The sequence below is a fragment of the Uranotaenia lowii genome, chromosome 3 (genome assembly GCF_029784155.1).
Source record: "Uranotaenia lowii strain MFRU-FL chromosome 3, ASM2978415v1, whole genome shotgun sequence".
Taxonomy (NCBI): domain Eukaryota; kingdom Metazoa; phylum Arthropoda; class Insecta; order Diptera; family Culicidae; genus Uranotaenia; species Uranotaenia lowii.
The window spans coordinates 117,300,799-117,308,812 of NC_073693.1; positions in this window are offsets into that span (position 1 = coordinate 117,300,799).

Here is an 8,014-nt window from a genome sequence, read left to right on the forward strand (position 1 = left end):
TCCAGTACATCAGATTGAACTTCAAATTTTCGTGTCTGTATTTTCAATTTTTCAAAGGTGATGGTTGACCTAAAAATTTAAACGACAATCCAAATATTTATTTTTAAAGGATGACAGTCGTTTCTCTGTATTGTAGCTTCAGTTTCTGGAACTTGGTAGTTAATCTCTCTGATTTCATGATTTGTTTTCTTTCAATCATTTTTTCAAATCATCACACATTTACCAGGTCAAACAATTTTTAAGAATTTCATTTTCTTTCGTTAAAATTTTTACATTTATATGTTCATTGCAAGTAAAATTACAGCACTGAAATTTTCCGCAGTTCACGTTTTGATGGAAGTCCTATCTTTAAAATGGGAAGAAAAACGAAAATCCATAAAAAAAAATCCACAGGAAGGTACCAGCCCTGGTCTGCTCTGTCCTTTTTTAAGGCAAAGGCTGAAACGATTTTTCATTGAAATGTATAATGTTTTCATCTGCCCCAACGTTTGGATGGTCGAAATGAGCAGAAAAAAAACTCCAAACAGAAAGAAGCATCGAGTGGCAAAAGGCCTCTTTTTCGCATGGTCTGCGTATTTTTTTCTTTCTTTCGTTGTTGTTCCTGTCTCTGGCTTTCTGAATAAACTGATCATTTTGGGCTGGTTCGGTAGGATGCTGTAGGTACTCGATTTTGGTCTGCCATTTTCACAGCTGTTTTGTTGCTGGTGGTTTTTCGCGGACGTGAAAACGCCGACTATTTTTAACATAATCGGAACCGTGGAAGGAAGGAAACGTGAAAAATCGCCCATTTGTTGATGATGAAGTGAACCTGATAGATACGGGTTCGGTTGTTTATTTTTTTTGTTTTCAAAGAAGCTGTAATTGAGATGTACTTTGGCTTTTGTTTTTTATAATGGTTTGTTGGTCAATACTTTGTAGAGGAGTTTTAATCTACCTTATTGTAGTTACTGGATCTGTAAGGTACCTGGTACTACATCTTGACTCTTCTTAATTCTTTAATAACTTGTCGTGATTTCAGTTTAAATTGACAAAAAACTCCTTAAAATTTAAAAAATAACTGTTTTTGTTTATTCATAACTTTTCAACTTCTGTTATTAACATTGTAGCAAGAAATTGAAAACAATTTGAAACCTAAGTCTATATTCAACGCTTATGTTTCCGGTTATGAAATGCTTAAATATAATAGAAAACAGTTCTGGTAAATTTGAACTTCATTCTTCTGTATTTTGCTATCTATCCCAATCGAAAATGATTTCTGATGCGTCTATATCCTTAATTCAATTCCTTTAAAAAATCTCATGCTTCATCTATTCCAGGTTCCATATAAAAATACCTCGGCTTTCTTCGTTTTTCCTCTGAACGGAAAACCCCGGAAGAAACAACTCTTTAAAATAATTTTCCCATCGGCAGATATTATGAAACCCTCGTTTTGACCCGTTTAGGGTAAATAGGAAAAACATTTCCACCCGAATCTTTGGCCGATAAAGCAAGACAAAGCAGCAAAATATGCTAAATATTGTCAGCAGCAGATGTGCTTTATGGAGGCTTCCGGTGCCCATTTCTCGATCGTTTCGAGGGTTGGGCATAACTGTCATAATAAAGAAGTGCAAAAGGGAAGAGGATCCGATCCCCGGATAACAACAACAACAATATCCAGATCCAAACAACCGACCAAAACCCAGAAGCTCGAAAGGTTCAAAACTGGACCGGTCAGGTGTGAAATTGCAGCATTCAGCGATTTCACCGTATTTTTTTTCTTTTGGTTCATTTCAACCAATCCCTATCTTTTTCCGAAATCCATTTGAATGCCCGGCCTCGAATATATATATTTCAAACCCGGCGTCAAAGGATGAAAGGGGCCAAAGCCCGATCTGAATTTAAAATGGGATATGCCGACATTTGGTAGGTGATTTCGGTTATGATGAATGAGTTCATTAGGCAGATGAAATTACAAGAAATAAAATAATTTCTAGCTGGATCGTGCTCCGGGGATCGATTTTGAGATATTTTTTTCTCGTGTGTTACATAAATCGACAACAGCTTGAGGTTCATAAAAAAAGGAATATCACTTTTATTAGATTAAATATACTTCTGAGACCTTTTAGCCAAAGTTATAACATAATTTATATTTAACCAATCGTGATGGTGTTGATTTTCCGAGGTTAATAAATAAGAAAATTGGGCGTTTAGATCTTAACTTATTACAGATATGGAATCACTTAAAAAAGGCTTCGGGAAAAGGCTGTAAGTCTGGTTTAAAGTGCTCGAAAAAAAACTATAAGGTGCCTCAGAATACTTAAGTAAGAAGCCATATGTTGCACATATGGGAATATATATTCTTAAAACTTCTTAAGATGTACAAAAATCTTTTCATAAAATGTAAAAAAATGTGTAATACCGTACTTTTTAATGAATCAACCGTCAAACCTGTTTCAGTTATATTTAAAAAAAATCGAATCAAGAATTTTAAAAGTTGACGTAATTTGTGGCTTTTTGGCATTTATAGATTCATAAAAATTGAATCACAGAACTTTTTATGATTATTCAAAGGTAGCTTTTTCAGATATTTTTTTTTCAATCGATTTTATCGAATGAATATTGACCAAAAACCATATTTGAATTACGTTACAAGCTTTCCAAAACTAAAAATTTTGTAAAAAGTTAGCAGAAATCGTGTAAGGGGTCATTTGACCCCCGGCGTTTTAAATAGGAGAATGTGGGGTATCATGCTCCATTACTTCTTTATTATAGAAGATAAAAAGAAAATTTATGGAAAGGTTTTCTACATTTTTAAGGTATCATTCGGCATTTTTTGTATTTTTTTAATACATTAATTTTCTGAGTTCTGACTGAATTTAAAAAAGTTTTTTTATTATTTATTTTGTGAAACTGTGGGAAACGTGGGCCACCAAATTCAAATTGACTAGATAACGTGCAAATTTTATTGGTTGACCCAAAATTGAAATTTCTTAATTCATTTAGTCATTTTAAAGCAATTTCAATTGAGGAAATAAAAAAGAGAGTTGTGTATAGTCCCTGAAGCCTGGCTAAAAAACATTTCGGCAAAATTCCTTATAAAGGATTTATGTTCATCTTTATCGCATTAGAAAAGATGGACAAAACATTTTTAATAACTCATCATTTGGCACAAGAAAACTTTAGAGATAATAATATAGTTTTTAAAATTCTGAATGTGATTAAAAACAAAAAAATATTGGTGGCCCAAGATACCCCACAGAATGTGGCCCATGATTCCTCACAAGCAATGATTTGCAAATTGGTTGCGTTTGTGTGACTTATTGATGTTTCAGTAAAAATTTCTTTTCCACGTGAAAGAACATGACAAAACTAAGATCATAAGCGTATGCGCATATTTTTGTTATGTACTTTAGGTCTCCCACGGATGCAATTTTGCGTTTGTTCAATTATGTATGTACATTTTTTCTAGACTAGTTAAATAACATAAGCATATGATACGAACATAAGTCAACAACATATAGAAGCTGAGAAACCTCGCTCTCCTCTAGGTTAACCACTTATGTTTTTTCGATTTATACAAGCTTTTAAAAATTAAAATAATGAAAAAAGTTAATTTTGAATACAAAAATGGTCATGTAGAAAAATTTGTGAAAATACAATTATAATAAGAGTTGCAGTAAATTGAAGTTCATAAAATTTCATTTGATCCCCACCGGTACGTTGAGTGTAAATCGAAATTATCCTTGAATCCTTAATTTTGTAAGCTTTATTTGTACAATTTTGCCTCAAGTAATAATGTAGAGAAATTATAGCCATCGGTGTTAAAAATCTCTTGAATTTGTTCAAGGGTCTGGAAGATTAAGTTCATTAGAATTGAGCATAGAATAACCTTTCCAAGAAAGCCTTTAATTAATTAAAAATAATTATGCTATTCTATAATGAAATAAGCTGAATCTTCCAAACTCTTGAGAAAATTCAGAGATATCAAGCATTGATGTAAATAGAACAAAATTGTAAAAAGTAAAAGTAAGAGATATTTTTTTTTGGGATGCGATTCTGGGAAACTCAATCCAGAATTGGAAATTTTAGTTTAAAATTCGTTTGCATTAAAAACGATGTGATTCAACAAACCGCAAAAATGTCAAATTCCCAAATTTCTGTTTCAGTAAATATTTTTAAACTTCCAGAAGAAACATGAGATATTCTACTCAACTCTGAAAATTTATCTACTAAAAAATTAATGCTTAAGTAAAATTATTCAAAAGTAACTATATTAACCCATAATGCTCAGAACTGATCCTCAAAACTCGAAAACTAAGGCTAGATTCCTTATTCTGCTACAGTTTTCCAAAATTTTCTTACTTATTGATAGGAATTCATTTCTGAAAATTGTTTTTTGAATGAAATTATACTAAATTCAGAGGTTTTGGGTCCATAATAACCAAAACAAATTTTTATTTAAGTAATTCAGTAAAAATTCAGTAATGATATTTAAGATTCTATATCCAGTTTAAAAATTTTGATTTTCGGTTCGCATCATCATGAGAAGATTAAAAAAAATCGTCGTCAAAATATGGTTGGGCATTTCATTTAAAGTATGATCCACGATATTCGGAACTCAACTGTATATTCAACAATGAGATGATTATTTTCCAAATTTAAAAGAGTAAAAAAACCAGCTTTTGAGCTTTTGTTCCATTTCAACATCGAAGTCCTTAACATTCCTTCGTGGTAAAAAGACAATTAGCCGGTTAGAGTCATGAAGACCCGGATGACTATTTTGACTGTATCCTCAAAGCCAGTGAACCGATTTATTTTCATAAATTATACCATTTTGGAATCGTCTACCTACATGATCTCTATCAATTCCCGAAGAAAAAGATTGTTCTGTTTTGTTGGTATCTGAAAATAGGGCCGAAAGACAAAATGGTCAAAAAAAGTTGGCGTTTTTGAGTAAAGATAGTAGCCAACCCGGTTGAAATAATGATATTTCACTATGTTAGCTAAACTTTGACTGATTTAAAAATTCATTTAAAATAAAAAACAGTTTTCGGTCTCCGATATCATATGGCATGAATTGAAACATAAGAAAAAAAGAAAAAAAAATATTGATTTTCATCTTGAAACCCGATTTTTTAACTGAGTTATTAGCATATATTTGTAAAATTGTGCTGATTAATTATTTAATCTATAAATACAAAAAAAAAACAATGGAATCAAACTTAATTTTAATTTTTTTATGATATTTTCATCCGATTAAAACCTGCGAAAACAATGCAAAGAGAGGTTGCAGAAATTAACTTAGCCGATTTTCAAGATAAAATATTCAATCTATTTTATGTTGAAAAACGGCTGCAGATTTTAAATTCTTGAAATAAGTGTTGTTTTGGATTTCTTAAACCTAATATTATTTAAAAAAATCTATTTAACATTTATGAGTATTTGTGTTGAGGGTAACAAAACACGAAAAGTTAAAGCCAAAAGACCTCCGATTTGGTCCTGTGTTGAAATTATATGATTTAATACAATAATTGGTCACCCTATCTGTCTTTTCATTATTCATTCATCACTATCGGATGGAATTGAATGTAGTTATTATTATTATTATGTTTTTATTTATGTAACGTAAGATTACAGTATCTTTTAAATTGATACAATGTGGTTGTCTTCCTGATGTGAATTACTTAAACACTAATCGTTCCTTATTTGCTTCTAACTCTATCTGTGTCGTTTTACTCCATGTGTTCCTCTAGTAGCCCTCTCTTAAACTCTGATTTCCTCTGAAGAAGTTTTAAGTTAGTTGGAAGATTGTTCCAATTAACAATACCCCGAACGAAAAATGATCTACCATAATATGATGAACTATGTGATGGAATTAAGATATTTCTAGTGCGTGAATTTCTAAGCGGAATGAGCAAGGATTTCAGATAGTGTGGCTTTCCAGTGTTGAGAATTCTATGCATTATCATGCATGATCGGTACTTATAGAAATTATCAAAAGAACATCCAATAAGATATTTATGTAAGTGGGAAACTCTAGAAAAACGAGATAAGTTGAAGACATATCGCACACATGAGTTCAAGGCAACTCGTAACTTGTGAACCGATCTCTCCGATGCGTTCGAGTAAATGAAATCGCAATAAATGAACAAAGGAAAAACGTAGGCCTTAAACAATCTTATTTTTGTAGCAACATCTAGATGGCTTGTTGTTAAATTAAGTCTTTTAATCGAGCCATAAATCTTGCAGCATTGAGCATTAACCTGACGATTCCATGAAAGATCGCGGTCGAAAATAACACCAAGGTTTTCAGCGTAGTCGACAAAATTTATAGCAGTATCATTCATTAAAAGTTGAGGATAAGAATAGGAGGATTGTTGTCTTCCAAAAAACAAAGCTTTTGTTTTTGAAGGATTGATTGGTAAAAAGTTGGCGTTTGACCATTCGACAAGCTGAGTAAGATCATGATTTATTTTGTTAAAAAAGTCACTTATGTTTGAGGTGTGTTTTTCACAGAGATATATTTGAACATCATCTGTGAAAAGATGCACCGAACAGTACTGTAAAACAGCAGGAAGATCGTTAATGAAAAGCGAAAAGAACAAAGGTCCTAGAATGGATCCCTGAGGAACTCCAGATTCGATTGGAGCAAACTCAGAATAGCAGCCATCAAATAAAACAGTTTGTTGGCGACCCAGTAGATATGAACGCACCAAATTAACTGCTGAACTTGAAAAATTGTATTTAGATATTAACTTGTTTATGAATTTAGCATGTGATACACGATCGAAAGCTTTGGCAAAGTCTATCATAAGAAGTACAGCAATTCCTTTTCTATCTAAGGCATAGGCAATATCGTTATGAACCTTCATCAACGCAGTTTCAGTACTGTGAGAAGAACGAAAACCCGATTGAAATTCATATAAAATGTTATATTGGTTCAAATATTCTGTTATTTGGCATTTGACAATTTTTTCAAAAATTTTTGAAACTGTACTTAAAATGCTTATTGGTCTCAAGTTTGATAAGTCATGTGATTTGGATTTTTTTGGAATTGGGATAACTTTTGATACTTTCCATTGAAAAGGAAATATAGAGGTTCTTATAATGGTATTAAAAATATGTTTGAGAGCAGGTAGTATGTGTGGTAAAGCAATTCTAATAAGTTTGATTGGGATTTCATCCATTCCCAATGCATTGGATTGTATTGAAATAACAGCATTTATGATTTCATAGTTTTCAAAAACATTAAATTTAAATCCATGTGGGTTATAAGGATTATTAAACTGTTCAACGTCAGAACTAGTAAAGTTTGTTGTGAAATAGTTGTTTATTTCATCAGCACTAAAATTAGATACATCAGAGTTACCTGGAGATTTTTTCAATCCAAACTTTTTCAAGTTATTCCAGAAAGTTCTTGCTGGTAAATCAAGATTTATACGTTTTTTTATCTTGTATAGTTTTCGCTTTTGTAATCAAGGTGTTAACTCTGTTACGCAATATTTTAAACTTATTCCTATCTTCTTCAGACTTCGAATGTTTCCAGGTGTTATAGGCCAGATTTCTATTAATAATAGCATGATTTATTTCGCGATTGAACCATTCATTGCGACGAGTTTTTTTTGTATTTAAGGGGAAAAATCGAGTCGTTTATTTCCAACAAGAATGTATTAAAATGGCTTACAAGTATATCTGAATCATCAATACTCAGAAATCCAGTCCAGTTTGTTTCGGAAAGAATAGTTTGGAGTGCATTTGCATCAAATTTGTTATAATCTCGAAACCAAAAACCGTCCGATTCTAAAATTTTAGGGAAATTCAAAGATGAAAAGATTAGATCGTGGTGAGAAACACCTGGTAAAGAGATTTGGCTGAATCGATGAATAGCATCAGGAGAATCGGTTAGAAGCAAATCCAGCTGGGAATTTCCGGTATTATGGAAAAAAGTAGGTTCTTTGTTAATGCAGCTAATATTTGAGCAAGACATGAAATCTTTGAAATTCTGAATTCTTCCAGTTTGTTTTAAAAGATCAAT